The following is a 21884-nucleotide window of genomic DNA, read 5'->3' on the forward strand; positions in this document are numbered from 1 at the left end:
AATATTTTGTTTTGTTAAAAGGTTTAAGCAACATTTTCTGATATAGTAATCATTGGCAATGATTACTATCAGAATATGTTGCTTAAAATTCTACACTGTCACCTCCTCTTCAAAAGGAACACCCCCAATTCTGCACACTGAAGAAGGCTGGATATCCGAAATGTTTGTTCTTGTGACGTAAAGATCCAACAAAAGAAAAAACTCACTCTTGCCAAAGCTGTGTGCGACCCATTACTTTACCCATTACATTAGTTTACTTTACTTAAGAGGATATCGCACCGGAGAAGTCTGGTGAAATGGTGGTAAAAAAAAGTGTTATGTGTTGTTGAACATGAGGTAGGAAATGTTCTACTTCCTTCATCTCCAACAAAACTGAATATCACTCTGTCACTCTCAAACAGAACAGCTCTGCCAGCAGCTATGTAGAGCCAGGGAAAGTCAATTCAGAATGACTAATACTCACTCCTTCTGTGAAACAGCTTCAGTGCTACAGTACAACCTGTGCTTATTAATAGTCACAATTCAGTGCAGCACTGCTGGAAGGCACAGTATCGTTTTGGTCAGGGGGATCCAGAGTTCCCAGAAAATAGACGATCTACAAGCTTGCATGGTCTGCTATTTGTTTTAACTTAATGTAAATGGAAATTTAGAAATTTGGAAAACATATAGAGCAGCTACCCTACCGGGTTACAATGGGCATTGCATAACCGGATAGGGCATGCTTTCCCAACACACATTGTGCTGGCCCCGGTATTTTATTTTTCATGCTTTTCATTGTTCTGTATTGTTGTTTATGCTCATGTCATGTGTAATTCGACAGCTTTGTTTAATGTGTACAGTACAGAAATACATTACCAACCAATCAATGTTTATTTCCTTTTTTTTGTAGTTTCACTGTGTGTGTCCTGCTACACTGTGATCTAAAAAATGGGATAAACACCAAACCGAGACCCTACACACAGAACTCTGCAAATCCATTCTCCGTACCCAGCGAAAAACACCAAATAATGCATGCAGGGCAGAATTAGGACGATACCCACTCATAATCAAAATAAAAAAGAGAGCACTTAAGTTCTACAACCACCTAAAAGAAAGTGACCTAGATGCGCTCCATAACAAGGCACTCACACACAGTGAAACTCTAGAGAGATGCCCCCTCAGCCATCTGGTCCTGGAACTCCGAGCACAAACACAAACAGAGCCACGAGATAGAAAACCCATTGGACTAAACCAAATTATAAAACATCAAAAGGAAAACTATCTGACACATTGGAAAGAAGCAACACAAAAGCAGAGTAAACTAGAATGCTATCTGGCCCTAAACAGAGAATACACAGTGGCAGGATACCTGAGCACCGTGACCGACCCAAAACAAAGAAAAATCTTAACTAGGTACAGACTCAGTGAGCACAGTCTCGCAATCGAGAAAGGCCGTCATAGGCAGACCTGTATCCCGAGAGAAGACAGACTATGCACCCACTGCACACAAAAATGAAGTGGAAACCGAGCTACACTTCCTAACCATCTGTCCATTGTACCAAGACATCAGAGACACATACTTCCCACAGATTACAACCACACACAGAGATTTTGAAAACATGACCAATGACAAAAAACTCCCATATCTGCTGGGCGAAGTACAACAATGTGCAAACACAGCAGCAAGATTTGTGAGTTGCTGTGATAGGAGAAGGATATCAAATGGAACACAACCACCCTAAAGACAAATCATTGTGTATATTCCTGCACTATACCTGCATTGAGTGACCTTGGTACATAGAATTTGATCTATTGAAGATTCTGACCTTCAAATGTACATCATTTTTGTTTTGATTGTATTGCTGTATTGTTCTTTCTGCTTTGGCAATGTAAACGTATGTTTTCTCATGCCAATAAAGCCCTTTGAATTGAATTGAATTGAATTGTGAGTGAGTGGAGAGGAATAAACCCATCGCTCTGTGAGAAACAGTTATAGGACTCCCAGTTGTCTGCCTAGATGAAAAAAGGGGAACTTTTTGAGGAGGGCAGAATATTGCATTATTCCCGACTTGCATCGTTTCCAGGTCTACTTTTCGAAAAAATAAAATACAACAATATCGGGGACAAATATATATCAATTTGGGGGACCTTGACGAAGAAAAATGTTTTAGAACCCCTGGTCTAAAATGAAGAAAAATAAAACAAGTGAGACCGACTTTTGATACGCTTTCATTCATTCATGCCAGTGCCACCCACCTCAGTGTTTCATACTGTGACTTCCCACAGCCATATATTTCTGCCGCATAAATGAAGGAGCTGGCCCCCCTCTTTTCCACTGATTTATGGTGCTATGGTAGTAAAATGGCAAGCTAGGATAACATGGGTGGTAATAAATGGCTTGAAGACAGCGACTAGCAGCTGTTAATGCAACAGCCATTAGACTGAAAAATGAAGGGCGGCAGTGATTTGGTCAGATTTATACATTTTCTTTATGCCATACATTAGTGCCCGTCACGCTTAAAGTGGCAATCCATATATGTGCATTAATCGTCTTGTGGACAACTCGTCTCCCTGCGACAAAACATTTTCGGCGAATATAGGGTTTGCTAAAGGCCTGGTAACTTCTCTGAACCATCTCCCAATGTATGAGAGAACGTCTGCAGTCCACTGTTATAGCCAGGTGCTTCCAGAACGAACAGGGAGATAGAGGCCAGTTACAATGAGCGTAGAGGAACAGACATTTTGTCTGTATAGCCGGCCTCTAGGCCAGTGTTTCCCAACCTGGGACCCAGGGCGCCAAAGATCACGGAGGGGTCAAAAAACAAAACAAAAAACATGTTTGTACAAAACCATGTCTGCCACCACCCATTGTCTGCCTGTATGTTATCATTGTAATATCAATAATACTTCTCATACAAAATCTATTATGCTGTAACATTACATAACTTCCACATAACATCATTGTGAGGCTCAGTGACAACATTGTTACAACATTTGAACCATTCTAAAGCTGACATCCATATTTTGGCATGTTCAGTTTTTAAAATAGCGAAAACAGCACATCTACAAGCTCACAAAGCGTTGCATCATGACGTGATGTATATTGGCTACTTTCTAACCCTATTCACCATATATGAGAAGAATATAGGGCTTTAAGTGTGTGTGCGTGTCTGTGCTTGTGCGTGCGTCTGTGTGTGTGTGTGTGTGTGTGTGTGTGTGTGTGTGTGTGTGTGTGTGTGTGTGTGTGTGTGTGTGTGCATGCATGCATGTGTGTGTGTGGGGGGTCTCAGCTTTTGTCAGATGTAAGTAGGGGGACGGCTCCAAGGATTAAAGGTGGGGAAACCTCTGGAGAAAGCACCACTCATGCAGGCTTTGTGCCTAAGTGGTGGTTGTTGTCATTTGCGTTGTAATTTGGACAAACAGGACAGAGGCAGCAAAGAAACACGGGGAGGAGGACACGGTTTGCTTTACATTGCCATGGACAATTAGCAGTTCCACGGAGCATGCCCAGAACAAATACAGTGCGGTCACCTCCCTGACTCCCTCATGCGGGCAGAAACCTCGTATCTCCAGATTTTACACAAAATATTCAAAAATAGTCAACCTATGTAGAATGGAACTGCTGCAATTATGAGTAGATATAGGTAGATAGGACAATATTCAGTTGTCATGGAAGTATGCAGGTATAATAATGCACAGGGATTAGGTTAGGAAAAAGAGTACCAGAAACCATTAGAATGAGGTATACTACAGAAAGCTCACTTGGCCCTCAGCACTTGGGACTGCCTGGGAATTGAAAATCAGCAAATGAAATGGTTAAAGAACATGTGTGTGTGCGTGGCTGTGTGCGTGCGTGCGTGCGTACGTACGTGCCTGCCTGCCTGCCTGCCTGCCTGCCTGCCTGCCTGCCTGCATGCGTGCCTGCCTGTGTGCCTGCATGCGTGCATGTGCTAACCGTAACCGTACATTAACAACAGTATATTAATAGGTAAAGATAAATATCGTCCAAGAATCTTAATTGACCCCCAGTAGTGTACAACTGAACAGAACAGAACAGTCGATCCACAGTGGATAGTGAGAAACATGCAATCTATAAGCAGTAAAACTGTATTATAGTACAGTACCCCCCCCCCTCTCCCCCTGGTGATGCAAATAATGTCATCATCGCCAGGGAACGAGAAGATGTAGGACCTGTGGCGGCCGGGAGAGGGGGGGGGGGGGGGGGGGGGGGGCCAGGGAGCTTGGCTGCCTGGGAGGGAATCACTTATTTCTCCACATAGAATGTGGCAACCTAATGAACTGGTAAAATTGTTTCCCTTAAATATCGGCACAGAGGACATCACGGGTGATTTCACCTTTTACAGTCACGGCGACGTTCGGGCGTGCTTTGCTTGTTATCCGATTGGATGCATGCTGGTCAAATGAATGTCCCTTTTATTTACAGGGGGGAGAAAGAAAAAAAAGAAGGCTGAAGATATTCCGTTGGTTCGGGGGTGGTGAGGCAGGGACGATATTCAGTTCCTCGTTTTGTCGTGACGCTTGTGACATTTAATTCATGTGACCCCGCGGAGATGGGAGCCGCTCCTTTCAGACGGCAGGTCTGGATGTCGTCAGGGAAGAAACCACGTATGTCCAGAGTTCATATTTTTCTAGGTTTTTTCGTAAATTATCGAACTACGTCATCATACCAGTAGTGTCACACAAAAGCAGTGAAAATAGCACAAAACATTGCACACACAAAAAGCTCACAGCGAGTCGTGTTGCGTCGTCAGCTTGTACTTCCACTATATTAATTGTGTCTTTATAAAATGGGGGGGAAACAGTTTTTGGAAATATGAGGTTTTTCACCCACCAGCGACAATGATCAGCAGGGGGAAAGCTGCGCTGCGTGCTACAACACAAGTTGTGGAATTGGCCTTTGTCTGGTTGGAAACTGCATTGTCTGGCCTGTCGCATCGACTTCCACTTCTGTCTAATAAGCTCTTCCTCTGACAAAGGTCATCAGCAAGGGAAGCGTACAAAGTTGGACCACATAATGTTAGCCTGTCCACGATTTGGAAAAGGCCTCCGCCGCAATACATTCTGCTCTGGACTGTGTGTGTGTGTGTGTGTGTGTGTGTGTGTGTGTGTGTGTGTGTGTGTGTGTGTGTGTGTGTGTGTTTGTGTGTGTGTGTGTGTGTGTGTGTGTGTGTGTGTGTGTGTGTGTGTGTGTGTGTGTGTGTGTGTGTGTGTGTGTGTGTGTGTGTGTGTGTGCGTGGCCCATTAACCTTTTTGGGTCTGATGTATGGGCGTCCGACGCAATGGGCTCCATCCCTCAGCGTGGATAAAAATAAAATAAAGAACGGAGCCCTTTATCAAACGAACGAAGATGAAAGTCTGAGACTGTTTGAGGTAAACTGTATCTGGGTCAAGTCCAGAGCGTCAGACGGTTAGCGCTTATTATCGAACACAGCCTCTCTCTCTCTCTCTGTCTCTGTCTCTCTCTCATACCTCCAGCAGATCCTCTCTCATATTGACCGCATGCATGCATTACGGGCTGAGGGAACATGGCTACAAAAGTCGCTCATTAGAAAGTTTGGGTTTCTCTTCACATTATGGGAGATGGGGGGGGGGGGGGGGGGGGGGGGGGGTATTGATCGCAGTGAGATCGCTAACTGGAAAACACTTCCCAGAGTCCCACCGTGGATCATTTGGGAGGGATGATGCTGGCAAGAGAGAGACAACTCCACATCTGGTTATTGGACCCCCGGCACGTGTGTGTGTGTGTGTGTGTGTGTGTGTGTGTGTGTGTGTGTGTGTGTGTGTGTGTGTGTGTGTGTGTGTGTGTCTGTCTGTATGTGCGTGTGTGCGTGTATCGTGCGTTCGTTGTGCATGCGTGCATGTGCGTGCGTGCCCTGCTGCGAGCAATCATGTACACGCATGAGTGTGTGCGTGCGTGCGTGTGTGCGTGCGTGCGTGCGTGCAGTATGGAAACACACGCAGAGAAATCTATATGCTGGTGATTATGCATTCATTTCACTGCCGCTGTGAAACCAAACACTGGGTATCACTGTAAAATAATGGGGTTGGTTGGGGGGTGGAGGGGCATTAGAAGGATAGGTTTATGCATCAGAAACAATGTCCCTCCTTGAATCATAGAGCTGTCATGTGGAACACAGACGCTATCCCAACTGGACGGGAAGGCCTCGGTCAAATATCTACGAGTTGCTGTCAGGCAGAAATCTCATATTTCCAAATTTCCAAGTATCTAAAAAATAATAATAATTACTTCATTGTATAACAGTGTCGCACACATGTAGAGAAAATAGCCGATCCTGAACCAATGAAAAGTAAATAAGGGATGCTGCGATCTAGATTTTTCACTTCCGATCCGATATGTCAGCATCAATATACCGATCTGTTCCAGATACCGATCCGATCCATCACATATTTCAGTCTCTCTATGCTCTGTGCTGCTGCATGCGAGCTGGCTAGCTACTAGCAAACACTGTTATGATCACGTGGCCTCTACATGCTGGAACTGCTGGATAGAAGTGCTGGAGCGGACTACTGTAATGGATTGCTTGGATTCATTTTCGCTGCAGTCCGATCCGATTAAAGTTTTTTCGCCTGATATCGGGCCGATATCCGATCTGAAGATGGGATCGCAGCATCCCTACTTGTGACTACATACGTTGGATCCATTGGAACACAGACAAAAAAAAGTCCAGTTCCTGAAAAGTATCACTTTTGGAGATACAAGGTTTCCACCCGCCAGTTATTATGCTCGCAACGTTTTAGTCACCATTTTGCCGCCGTCCGTTGCGGCGGTGTTCAACAGCCCATAGGGCTAAAATACTGACAAAACAGCCGTAGATGGGTTCACTTGATACAGTATAAATCCCGCGCTATGCTTACCAAGCTCATTTGGACACCATCAATTCACACACAGGCTTTTTATATCCCCGCTACAATAGCCAATTTGTATGTGAGAATGTAGAATATGCTCTGACTCACAGCCATTCTCTCCATCTGTAATGTAATTACCTCACATGCTGTAACTCCCACCCGCGCCTCCATAAATATTCATGCAAAAAAAAAAAACGCAACGATTCATATGAGAGAGACGCACATTCAACATCCACTCTGAAGAAGTGTGTGTGTGTGTGTGTGTGTGTGTGTGTGTGTGTGTGTGTGTGTGTGTGTGTGTGCGTGCGTGCGTGCGTTACGGACGAAAAATATCCCTGACTGTGTGTTTGATATTGCCGCTGTCAAGTGGAAACCTTGTATGTCCAAAACCGTTTCTTCTTAATTATTATATTCTATATATTTTCAATTAAAATAGGGAAAATAGCCGATCTATATAAGAACTGCTATTCTCACTACTTTTGCGTGACACTCTTGATGATTGTATAGGGCATTAATGTACGGAAAAACTATAACAAACATGAAATGTTGGAGGTGTGAGGTTTCCATCCGACAGCTACGATAATGGTAACATGAATGGTCGTGCCGTCCCCACTGCTGACAATGGATATAGGTCATGAAGCATGAGCTCCACTTAAAAAAGTGCTCATCATACTAGGCGGGCGCAGTCATTATTCCTCACAGAAGCCATGTAATGGGCCCACACAGATGCCTATAGATGAAAAGGCCACAACGTCTGCGTTTCAAAGAGAGTTTTTGCAAAATGTTATATCCGGCCCGTTTCACTGAGTCGGCGCTGACGGACTTTAATCAATGCAATAAAGATTTTTTTTTATTTTTTCTTCCTCCCCGACTGGGCACATGTGGGCCTCCGATGAACAGCTTGCCTGAAAGGAAACCCTTGTTTTCAATTCTCATTATAAGCATATATATATCGGCGTAGGCTTTTGTTTTCTGCTGCGACGCACCCGAGGATCAAAGAAACTGAGGGACCTTTGATTTTCTCTGTGGTTTCTTTCGGATTAGAATTCAGAGATGGCTTTCTGATAACTACCTTTCAACAAAGCGGGGAGATGAGTGCTGTATACTCCTGCACTGCACTGCATTAAAACAACTTAACATTAGCCTACATGACTGTGAGCTTTCATTCTAATGTTATTGAAACTCGTCTTTTCATTTGATATGATTCAAATCTATTTTTCTTGTATTCTCCCATGGACTTATATGACTTGCTCACGCTCATCAACCTACCTACCTTGTTTTTTCACAGACTGAACTCAAACAGAATCCAGGATAAAAAAGTGAAATTGGAAGTGATAAAACAAAACAAAATAACAAATGAGCAGACAAAATGGAGCTAGAACACGATAAATGTTATGACTGATATGACTGACTGACTATACACAGACACCTCCCGACAATATCGCAGAAACAGTTTGTTTATTTTTGGACCACAATACTTATATGAGATGATTTTAAGATGAGCCCAACTTCCACGGACCCCTTGGAACCAGGGGTTGAGCGAGTGGCGTCAGGGCTTCGGCGCTCTAGAGCTATTTAACACATATTTTAACAAAACAAATTATACTCCCTTTAGATGTCGAGAGCAAAGTGTGGCGGTGTGTTTGCAACAGTGTGCACTCCGCAGCGTATAGCTGTAGAAGGCTTATAATAGACATACTGTAGAGGCCCACGCCACTGTGCAGAAGATCAATAGTCATAGAGCAGGTTGTATTGTTGGCAGGGACTACTTGACATGTTCAAAGCTCAGGTCTATAGGCCCTCAACCCAAAAAGTCTATTTCAGACAAATTGGAGCCGATGCATCTGAGCTAATGACACTACCTCGCAGGCTTAGCACGCTGCAATAGACTGTGTGTAATCATTCTTTCTATTTTTGTTTCTTGCCCGCGTCTCTGTGATTCTGCCTTGTGCCTAATTTATGCTCCGTCGTGCGTTGGTGGCACGCACCAAAAATAGCAAGACACAGGCGACAAGGATGCCGACGTGTTATAAGACCGGCTATTTCTGGCGAGAGACCTCGTCATACGGCGAACTATATAAATCAGGCGTTGCACTCAAACTGACACTCTTCTGCACAAACACAGGAATATGGACGTACTCTGTGTCCGTTTAATATCTCTGCATGCACAATGCATACAATACAAATACAATATGATGGCCTGTCCTATCACATAAAATAATAATCCATGGAAAGGCTAGCATTCTCACGTTGTAGATTTATGAGCTTGGAAAAATTCAAGGGTAATGATTACTGCAGCTGTGGCAGAGCAGAGAAAATCCCCATTCTCCATATTAATCACACAGTCAGTTAGTCTTGTAAAATCCAGTCAATTATTGCCTGTTGTGTTCCTTGTTTTACTGTACGCAGTAATGTTTTACTGTGTAGAACTCATTTGTCTTATCATCGTAGTTCTGACAGTACTTGTTGTTCTGTAGCTATAACCACTGAAATTATATTACACTCTGCTTGTAATTTATAACTGGCTTGCAATATTACTGGAGAGGGTGTGCCTTACTGTCATTAATGGTACGACAGTGATGCGGTCAGGAATGAGGCGTGTGCGTGACTTACCAGCCCTCAGGGAGCGATGCACAGAGTGGGACGTCCGTCCGTCAGATGAACGGATCTCCTAAAAAAACATTGATATAATCACTGCACATTCCCAGATGTCATCAATATGACATTACATCACGTAGGCCAACTGACGTCCCACTTGAGCTAATGCTTTGTAGAGATTACGATTTTGAGATCAGATCACACGTAAACACAAAACAGTCTTGCAAGCTCAATCTTAAACCATCAAAGTAGCCTAGTAGGTGTACCTGTGTTGGTTCTCATCCTCATTGGAGACAAGTACACAAGTACGTACTTGTGTCATATAGTATATATGATGCTAATGTTTCTTTTAAAAGAACATAAAACACACCTGTCATACATACACTCTCTTCTCACAGCAACAGCATACTACAAAATGATGGCACGTGCACCAAAACAATCACCCACTGCTTTACACCTGTAACTGTAATGTTACAAATCAAACTGATTCTTCAGCCCACCAGTCCACCAGCCTAAAAGTCTACTCTCTGTTGAAGTAACATGGCCTAACAAAGTCACCAAACCTCCCGACTGTCAGCCGCTAATAGAGATAATGTCGACACACCTCAGCGTGTCCTCTCCTGCAGTATAAATGAGGAATTAACAGCTCCTTCACACAGGGTTGTAAATGTTAAGCTGAATTTAATGTGGCCAGGTTGATACATCTTGCGGGTCTTGGGGTATTAAAAAAACATTTAAATGAGCCCTGCTGATCAAACTGCTGGCGTCCTTTGTTCTAAGGGCCATGATTTATTCAGGGATGCCGATGCATGCACTTGGACCAACGCTATTTTCTCTCTGTCTGGTTTCCACTCTGGTTTCCACTCTGGTTGGTTATGTTACACGGTAAGCATAATTATTGAAAGTATATATAAAAGTAGTCACATCCATGTAAAGAGGAGGACTAAATATACATCCATAGATCTGCAGCACACATTTTCTTTAGTCAGTTAATTACAGGACAGGTGTCGTTGATTGCTTATTAATACCGTTATCAAATTAATTACAGTACCAGAGTAAATATCATCACTGTTAGAGTGGAAAACGGCTACTTTTCAGACAGAAGACGGTTTAGTATAGTATAGTAAAATTTAATCTCTGCTTTCTGTTCTTTTCTGTTTTTGGTGAAACTATCAGAACCATAAAATTGTATGTCTGAGTTAAATTAAATAATTAAAATAAATAAAGGTTCTGTACCTGTGTCAGTAATACGTTAGGCCCCTATACTGTAACCAAACTGTAGACCAAAAGGAAAACATAAAACTGTTGCTTTTGAAAAATTGAAATTGCAACCAAGCTATATTCAATATACTGCCGATAACAAAAAAACTGAACACGCCCCCCCCCCCCCCCCCCCCCTTATGGGTGTGCAATTCGGAGACTATTTTGCTATACTTTGCTATACACTCTCAAGAGTTATGGGGGCCCTTGAAATTCAAAAGTTTGAGAGTCAACTGGTCTGTATACTGTGAAATGACTGTTTTGATTGACTCAAAAGAGGGTGAATAACTAGCAGCCAAATGAGGAGCGTGTTATTTGGGACAGACGTACTCACTGCATAAAAGAATTGTGAGTGCAGGCAGGGTTTATTCTGCTAAGCTCCCTATTTATATTGGCAAATAAGCCTCACCCCCCCCCCAAACGTTTTTTTTGCACCGTAGTCATAAAATCCATTGCCTGTGTCGGTTGTATTGTAACAAGCTTCTATAGCCCCCCTGCTCTCTCACACACGGGGCTGAAGCACCGTTTTCAGCGGACTGTTATACTGAGTGTTATTTCAAATGTCAGATGCATACCCGACACGACGGCATTGATAGCTGAATAAGCCGGAAAAAAAGTCAGTGCGCTTAAAACTAGGGCCAATTCAGAAACATGGCGAAAGAAAAATGTTCCCCGTGAGACAATGGCTGACACATTTACAGTACATCACTCCGCTGTCACCCTTTAAAGGTAATAGATGATGTAAGCTAGACCTCTTTCTCTTCCCGCCTCCGTTATTACTCTTTCATTGGCCGACTGCCAGGGGCTCGTGTAAACCACAGTTGTCCTTGCTGATGTACTTTGGTATTTGTTGTACAAACAAAAAGTGACAAATACCCTAAAGAAAGCAGGCCATTATCTACTACTTCTTATGCCGAGCCGCATCCGTCTTTTTATGGCCACATTATGTGTGCTCACACGAAACATGTTGGCTTGAAGGATGATGGATTGCTCTCAATAGTAAATGGATATGGCGAGATTGCAGCAAGGACAAATAATATGGCTTCTCTCAGACACATATTGAAATTCAGGATCATTAGTGTTGTGGCCTGTTGTTTGGTCAACACCACGATCCATCACATGTCCTCCAGGAGTCATTGATGATAAAAACATAACGAGATTATTGGAATCAGAATGGCCAATGTACACTACGTTACATGTAGATATCGAGGGTACAGTTTCAACAGCCATTCATCACGTCTAGTTACAGTACGTGAGTAATCTATACCAGTTCATTTGGTATACATTTTCTGGATCAGGGCCCATTTTCAGAGCATGTTTATTTCTATGATCAGTCTATCCCTTGTGAATGAGTTCATGTACATTTTTAGTGTTTTAGTGTTAGTGTTTGCTAATTATTTTGGGGGCCACTGGCAGTATCCGCTCACGGCCCACTAGTTGGGCCCGGTCCACTGATTGAGAAGCACTGATCTATACCATCTGGCCATTGAAAGTGACATTAAAAAGAGTCCAAAACTGTACAATTCATGGGAACATTGCATGAGTCTATTGCACAGTTCATTTGCGGACAAGTTGAGCGTAACGCTGCTTATGCTTACAGTATACAGTGCACAGGCCTTCTCTGTAGCTTTTGGCTGCCGACACGTGCACATGCAATACACGTATTAATCATAGTAGATCCTTGCATTCCCTTATATGTAAACTTGTTTATATAGAATTGCAAAATGGCAACTCATGCAGTTTAACTGACATATAAGGACATCTCCTAAATACCACGTCCTCGTCTTCCTCACATTGCTATGTTTGGAGACAAACATGTTCCAGTCACGGACCAAGTCAAGCATAATGTCTGAACATCATCATTCCCTTCGATCAAAACACTTGCGTTTGTGTCTTTCCCTCCTGAGTGTTTTCTGCCTTCCTGCACATGCAGGTTAAAAGAAAGTTGAGTCTGAGTTCAGTCAATTCCCCCGAATTATCAGACTTTAAGGAGGCTGGAGCAATAGCCCCCATTATGCCGTCTGACCCACTTAGGAGCTGGTAAAAGGGAGCAAAACAAAGTGTGCATCCAACTAACCTTTCTAAAGCATGCCACGTCGCACTTAAAAAGGGAATTTCTCCTCATTGACTCATCTGGTCAAAGGACAGTTTAAAGGATCACAGACAGGATCAGGACGGGATCTCAGAATGCTGAGCACACTACAATTACTTGCCATTCCATCATATAGATTTGCATGCGATAGTAACATTTTAATTCTCTCAAAAGTGCAGCCAATGATGAATATATGTTAGTTCTTTTTTCTTCTTCTTTTGCACTACGTGCTCTTAAGTCCATATGGAGGCACAGCAGCAGCAGTTTTTACTTAGCACAGTTGTCGGAGTGTTGAAAGCCTGGAGACCTGCGGTGAACCCTGGGCCCCATGGTGATGTTTCTTACAGAGAAGCCAGGCACTTTAGAGTGCTGGAGGAGGGGTACCGTTGAGACTACAATGCAGTTATGTAAGGACACAGTCAGCATGCCCCTGTCAGACCTGAGAGCCTTTTACAGTACATACATATACCTTTAGTTTTGAATTTACAGTGTGGCCAAAATAACATGCACTTGTGGAAATTGTATTTCGGGGACAAAATATGTTTTCATTGCAGGCCCGATTCTTATTCATGAAGCTGTCGCCGGGCAGAAACCTTTTATCTCTGCATTTCAACTTTTGATGTGTTTATTCTGCAAAGCTCACAATGCGTTGGCATCACGGCACATTCTGAGCTTGTGGATCAGAAATGATTTCCATATTTGAAAGTGGTTAAGTCTGGTTTTATGAATATTTAACCATTGCAAGGCATTAACTAGAGGTTGTGACTAAATGACTCGGATCCACTGAAACACAGGTTTTCTGTTTCCCTGAAAAGTCATTGTTTTGAACATACAAGCTTTCCACCTGACAGCGCAGGTATAAGGTTTTTAAATGTCATATTTATTCACAGTGCTTTGCATGGCCAAAATAAGATATTTTGGGTAAAATTTAATTTTCCTAATTAAAAAAAGGAACATTTTGGGACATGCAGATGTGCCATTTCAACTCATCACGCTTTCCTGATCTTGTCCTGAAGGTTTTCTGAAAATGCATGTTTTCCCAGCAGGTTTCATTCACTGATTTGGTGTCTCTGTGTAGTGTGTCCTCATTAAAACTTTTGCATCGGCAGCTATGAGTGTGCGGCTATAGATTATTTTCACTCAGTATTATCTTTCCCGTTGGCTGGCACATCACAAGGACCGGTGTGCTTGTGCATTCTTTTGCTTATAGTGTTTATTCACTGATTAGCCTCGCTAATTCTACTTTGCTACTGAAAAGAAGTGTCCAGCAGTAGCAGAAGAACTATATCTATTCAGGGAAATTCTGAATAGAATTAACATATAACACCTTGGCAAATGCACCCGTTTTTCACTGACAAATCAATGGTTTGTTTCTGACAATGCACTGACAATCTTCTGAATTGCCAATGGCAGGACTCAAGGCTTTCAACATTCCGTATGTACAAGGTTTCCACCCGACAGCAATGGTATTATATATTTTTTTTAGCAGAATTGGGCTGATGTGTTTTTAGTTCATAGACATGCCATTCTTTCCTGCAGGCTCAAGGTTGACATTAGGTTGTTGGACAACTCATGAGCAAATGTGACAACTTCATTTATTATTACACAGCTCTAATGGTCTGCTCAGCCCAACGCTATCGGAGGACGTGGAGTGTGTGGTTAAAAATGATGATGATGACCAGACCAAAGTACTCCATCCCAGTACTTGAGTCAAAGTATAGATACTCTTGGTCAAATATTATACTTCACATCAAGTGAAGGTTGCTCTGTCAAATGTGTACTTAATACTTAGTAGTAATTTATAAAAGTACATGCTTTCAAAGGTATTTTGGTACATGCAAAAGAAGAAGTTAGGGGATTTCTTTTCAATACAAATAAAACGATTTTCTAGCAATTTCAAAAGATTTGATGGTGGAGCTGCCATTTTCTCTATAGGGCTAAAGTTATTCATTAATCATGTACTTTTTCCCTTTTTCCCAAAAGTACTTTGAAATGTAGTGAAAGTCCCAAGTTTAAAAAATACAAAGTACAGACAATCGAAAAATGTACTTAATTACAGTACTCAAGTAAATGTACTTATGCCGGCCAGTGGTTTTGGAGGACGGACCACTTCACTTCCAGTAACACTGAGCTCATGTGTCATCGTCTAATTGGAAAAGAGACACTGTGTTAAGAAAGAAAGTTCAATGTCACTGGCAGCATCTGTAAACCAGAGCCAGACTGATTTAATTCAACTCTCTCTTACACACATGCACGCACACGCACACACATGCACGCACGAACGCACGCACTTTGGTAAGCACCATTTTTCTCAGCAAAATAAAAGTTAATCAAATTCTACTATATTTGTGGGGACATTTGGCCGTCACAAGTACAGTATTACAAGACCACGCACGCACGCACGCACGCACGCACGCACGCACGCACGCACGCACGCACGCACACACACACACACACACACACACACACACACACACACACACACACACACACACACACACACACACACACACACACACACACACACACACACACACACACACACACACACACACACACACACACACACACACACACACACACACACCAGTGATATAATGATTTATGACTGATGTGGTGAGAGAGGAGAGGCCATGAAGTGATGTATTGTAAATGAGTCAAATAGAGTTGGACTGCTCACGTCACGTACATGACAGTTCATATGAACTGCAGTGAGTGAAACCAGAGGACTGATGATAATCCCTTCTCAACTTGGCTTGTGGCTCCAGCCTCCTGGTGGTGCACAAAGTATTGCTTAACGGTGCCAACAATTATTATGCCACGTTGACATTATGATGGCATGTGGTTGACCGTAAACTTTGAGGAACAATACAGGTCTTTTGGCTATGTGTGGCCGAGTCTGCCATTGTCTTGGAGATGCAAACAGCACAGGTTATCACTTATCAGCATAAAGTTTGTGAGACTGATGGTATACGATACAGTGATGGATTCTTCTGTCTTATAACACAAAACTATGGTTAATGTGCAGTGTTGTGTTGTTCTGTTCTTTTTTCTGTCATGGACCTGGTTCAGGGCTCTGAAAGCCACAGGGATAAAGCTGTTGCTGAGTATCCTCGTGATGCCCTTGTGAATGTTATATCTCGACCCCTTGGCTGTCTCCATTGCTGGGGTGATATTTGTCCTTTTTTGCGCTACTACTCAAACACCTGCTATCATGAGCCGTGCATGGATGGACGGGAAGCCCTGCAGCTGTGCTCAGCTGACCCCACCACCTTCCGCAGGGCTCCAAGGTCCTGGGGGAGCTATACCTAGTCCCGTACCAGATGGTATGATGGCAATGGTCAGGATGCTCTGAATGCTAGCAGAGACCTTCCCTGAGACCTTGAATTTTCTCAGTTACCTGAGGTGATATTAGGGCGGCATCGCCTAAGCCTTCTTTATGCCACAGACTCTGTGCATTCATGTCGAGTCCTCTGTGATGTGCATGCTGCACCAAGGTGGATTGCACACCATGTGCAATCCTGGTGATTATGAGGGGAGTGTTAAATCCTCGTCCATTGTGTACAAAAGTCCTCACTAATCTCCCTGTTTTTCTTTTGTTTTTTTTCTGTAAGAAGAGACTGTTATTGAGATATCCAATCGTGAGGCTATATTATGCAAAACTAATCCCAAATTGGACAGTTTAGTATCCAACCTGGTGGTATCTGTGTTGTGACAAACTGACCTGAAGTCATTAAACAACAGCCTATAACATGTTATGTTATCATAAATGTTTCTATTTTGCACAACATGGGACCACCAAGCTCAAGAGTCAAGAGGTCCAGCCCGGCTCAAGAGTTGTTCTTACAGGCATCAGGACAATGGCAAACCAGGGAGTGGTTGAGATACAGTATATTGCATTATGATAACTGTTGCCAGTCTAAAGGCCCACTATACAATCGATCTGCTGAGCAGTGCAGCTTCTTATCTAAGTGTAAAAATGCACCAAATGCACTACTATCATACATTGTTCCTTTATTATTATCACTGTGTAAATCAAACTGAGAATAAATCACTAGAGAGTGTGTGTGGACGGCGGAACCCATTTCTTTCTTTATCCTGGTCGCCGGGCAATCGGCGTATAGGCTATACAGCTCAGTGTTGGCGTTATGTTGTCCCACCGCGTGGAATCATTCTCCTGTCATTCTGTTTCATAATGAATGAAGAGAGTGGATGGAAGGGGGCTGCATGGAACCCGAGCCCACGGCAACAACTGATGAGTATCCAGTGTTGCAGACATCTGTATTGGAGCATATCAGTGACAGTGTGGGTGTAGCGGCAGCTGGTTGGGGGGTGGGGGGTGTTGGTGGGTGTAGGATGGGCAGGGGTACATCAAGGCTCAGCACAGCATTACTCCCCTCCCTCCTCCCGACATGCACACACGCACACACTCGCACATGAATATAAAACCTCAGGCCTTGCCGAGACAATTTTGGTCCCAACGGATCATTGATTTTCACTCAAAATGAATTAGCGCTCAAAGAAGTCGCACGCGGGGCCACATATGCACAGGGCAGGCACGTGCACAAAGTGAAATTCCATTTGGGGCCCCGTAGGGACCCTATAGGAGGTCCATTTTTTGGTTAATTTTGACACGCTCAAGAGTGAAATTAACACTGAGTATTACAGCGTGTGGAGGTGGGCGAAAGATGTGGTCCCTCCCACCCAAATAATTGACAAAACACTAATATTGTATTGATATTAATGTTTGTCAAGGTATTATTTATAAAACCTTGAAAAATGTGTTTTAATTGAGACACTGATGAATAGGAACTTACAGAATACAGCGTTAGCTCCATTGATCCAAACCAGACCACATGACTCACTGACCAGTAAGATAATGATCCAACATGCTTGCACACAATCACGTAAACGCATTCACACGGCCCACCCATCTGACCACTTCATACGGCAGAGATTGGATGGGTGGGCCGTGAACGCTTTCGAGATTTTCAAGCAGGGCCTGATCCAGAAAAGGTTGGGAACTGCTGGGTTAGTATAGGCTATGGTAACTCATTATCAGCAAGTATAATTATGTTATTATTTATTATGTACACAGCAAAATCCTGAGAGATATAGTTTAAGTGAGGGTGTAAAAATCATTTAACTGTTCAAAACTGTTAAATGAACAGCTTTTGTTGTGTACGGCGAAACATCCCTGATGTTGCACTTCCTCAGGACAGCCAGCATAACGGAGAGTGCTGGCTAAGTATTAAAAAACAAATTGGATTGTAAAGGGGGTCTGGGGGTGTTATACAATTTTAATTACCTTCCTTCCTATAGTGTTTGCAGTAGGTATGGAAGAAGTACTTACCTTTGGGCCATGTTCCGTGAAACTACTCCTTCTAAGTCATAGCGGCGAGAAGCTTACTCGTTCATATGTTAATGCTATGGGTTAATATTTGTTCCCCTGATTTGCAATAACCCAAAGTCCACCCCCTCTATTAAGCTCACTGAATAATGCACAATGCTTATACAATGTTTAGAAATGCATACCTTTTCTAGACGAAAGTCCCAGCAAACCTTGTGTGGGTTAATGGTGGAGAAACACTTTCCCCACGGGCTGATGTAATAGGAGATTATAGCAGAGTCCAGTAAAGGCCAAAATCTCCCTGGTGGTAGATGCACGGATCTATACAAATGCTTTAGATTCACAGGCCCGCCCTGCATGTTTTTCAAACCAAGGACCCCTCAGCTGAGAGAGAGATGAACTGTGTCCACTGTGTTCCAATAGAACGCCGTTATTCAGTTATTTAAGCTCCTGTTAATATGTTTCATTGGTTAAATGTTTATATTTATAAAACCCACAGAAAGTCTTAACCACTTTAACTTAAAAGTTAAAACAATATTCAAAATACCTAAAAAATAACCAATCTACAGGCACATTTTTGCTACTCTTGTGTGATACTTTAGTATGACGAAGTAGGGCATTCAAATCATTTACCAAGTAGATACTTGAAGGTTTTTTGTCCGACAGCAATAATATATATACAGTGTAGCCCGGATGGAGGCTGTGCCTGAGGGCTGAGACTGAAAGACTTGCGTTTGTTTCATGTTTAAACCCTGGCCTGTGCAATGTACTAAAACCAACTCACAAACGTTACCGACAACGGAACACAGAAAAGACACTGTTAGTACATCTCTCTCTGCCTTTCGTCAACTGTGAGAGACTAAAAATGAACAGGCTTTAGTGTTGCTGTATAAGAAATATGGTGTAAAATTGTAAAATATTGCAGGACTTGGTACTGTAACATGCATATAAACACCCTCTATGCTTATAAAAGCGAACTGTGTAGCAACAGGTACAATCTTTTCGATATACTGTAGGCCTACAACACATCGGTTCACCAAGATTAGCAGATCTACAAGCTCACAATACGTCGCAACATGCCACGTTGTGACGTTGTTATGTAGATCTGTTTGCTTTTTGTTTTTTGTCAAATGTTTCCTCAGAATAGGAAACATTTGCCTCAAGGCAGAGTCAAATCAGAGACAGAAAATTCGAGATAAGCAATGGCTGCCAATATGCCCTGCCCTCTCCTCCCCCCCCCCCCCCCCCCCATCCCCTCCCCTCCCAGTCCCTCCAGACAAAACTCCAAGCTCACCCCGCTATAGTACCGCTACAGATCCCAGATCTGCGTTCGGGGGAGTGGCGGCTTTTCATCAGCTGTCTGTGCGTGTACATCACCTATACATCTCCCAGCCAGAAAGCCAGAGTGGGCCTGGCATGGACTCAGATCCTCCTCCTCCCAAGAGAGTCCATTCCTCCCCCCCAACTTGTCTACAGGATATCTGCCCCGCAGGAGAATTCCAGCCATGTTTTCTGGGACTGCGCTAAGGGTTTCCAAGCCCAACCCCCTCTCTCTGAGCGGAGCTGGGATCACCCGATCGCACGCACGTGCATGTGCGCTTGTGCGTGCGCACATGCACGTACGCACACACACACACACACACACACACACACACACACACACACACACACACACACACACACACACACACACACACACAAAGCCCCGCAAGGGCTAAAATGCCACAATTATGAGGGGAGTGGACACTGTCTTTTTTGAACCCATGACAGATACTGCTGGACTCAATTTACAATTCAGGCATTTAGCAGACGCTCTTATCCAGAGCAACTTATACAATAAGCAAGGTTGTGTCACATACATCAAATGCAAAGAGACAGTAGTGTATAGTGCCTCAGTAAATAGGAAAGAACATCATTCTAAAAACAATACTATAGGCTAAAATACTAATACCAAATTATAATCTATACATTGAAGCTAATCAATTAACCTATGACATTTGTTTAAGTAACATGCTATCTAAATTAAATTTTAACAAGCCTATTGTAAGTACCTCTGTGCCACACAATCACGTGGGCCTTAGTGGAACGTGTCTTTTTTTAAATTTTATATATATATATATTTTTGCGGCTTACGCCTTTTATTGGTTTTTTAAGGGACAGACAGTAGGCTGACAGGAAATGGGAGAGAGATGGGGGGATGACATGCCGTAAAGGCCGTGTCGGGCTCGGGAGTCGAACCCGCGGCACACTGCGACTGGATTACCAGTCGGGTGCCCAGACGGTTACGCCACCGCCTGGGCAGTAGAACATGTCTTGAGGTTGAAACACATGAATAGGTCCTCAGCCATGTTTTGACATTGCTGAATATTTATGATCAAAGTCTAATGGATCAAACTTCACCTAATGTGCGGTAAAGGTTTTGATATGATTTATTTATTAGATCCCCATTAGCTTACTGTGCGGTTACAGCAGCTACTTTTCCTGGGGTCTCGACTAGCATCATCAACAACATATTTTACCTCACATTCATACAACAAGCTGATAAAGGATGCCTTGCATTCTATTCATACTTTACATTGTGTAACATTGCGGTTGCTGCCACGAGACTCAAGGCCTCGAGGGTTAGTATGTCTTCTTTACCCACTTAAACTAAGTCTACTAAGCGTAGACTTAGAGTAGACTACGTCTACTATTAGAGTAGGAACTGGACCTGATATACAAGACCTTACATTCCTGCCTGCTCCCTCCCATCTCTATCAGGCAGGCATGAGAAGATGTCATGAGAAGGAGGATGCCTGCTCTCTGGCCCTCCTCTCTCCACTCTTATCTGACCGTTGACGAGAGCCTCTGGCTCTGACCTGGTAAGCATCAGCCCTCATCCAGGCTCTGTACACTGACCCCCCCCCCCCCCCCCCCCCGCACATAGACCAAGGCAGGCAGGCTGCTGGGCGCTGAGAGGGACACACGCGCACTACTCTCCACACCACCACCCACGCTATCAGACAACAGTGAGTGCACACATGTGCTGCTTGTCAGAGTCATGCCATGTTACCACTCAGAGATAAGGACATCCATGGCACTAAGCTAAGGCCGTGGATAGAATAATATACAATGGTTCTCAAAGTGGGGTGCAGGGAGGGACCCCCAGGGGGTCTGTGAGGGGGATCCAGGGGGTCCAAAGCAAAATTAGGAATTGTCTAAACTCTAAAGAAACACTTAGTAAGCCCTATTCAATTCAAATTCGTTCTAATTCAAAACATGTTCTGAGCTTGATAAGATCTGCCTTTAAAAAAGAATATATATTGACGTGTCTTGACAAATATTTTATTTAGTGGCACCAAATCTTTCCAGACGCTAGCTGGTCCGTGGCAAAATACATTTTGGGGTTCCTTGATGTGAAAATGTTTGAACAAAACACTGGAACACTGGAACAAAATATGGAACAACGTTACGTGACCATGCTAATCAAATTCATATTACTTAAGTGTACCATTTGTTTTTCCTCAAGCCTCTCACACAGTGAATTAATGTGTCAAGGTGCAGGAGGCATGCCTCGCCTCGCACTAGTGCATCGACTCTAGCTGCACATTAACGGAAACGAGACAATGAAATCATTTCCTGTTATCGCATCGTGAGCCGGCCCCATTGTTTGGTTTCCTGGCAACATGGTCGCCATGACATCAGCCCGGAGGATAGCCTGACCTCGCAGAGGGCCTC

This window comes from Protomyctophum parallelum, assembly GCF_964188405.1.
Source record: "Protomyctophum parallelum genome assembly, chromosome: 12".
Taxonomy (NCBI): Eukaryota; Metazoa; Chordata; class Actinopteri; order Myctophiformes; family Myctophidae; genus Protomyctophum; species Protomyctophum parallelum.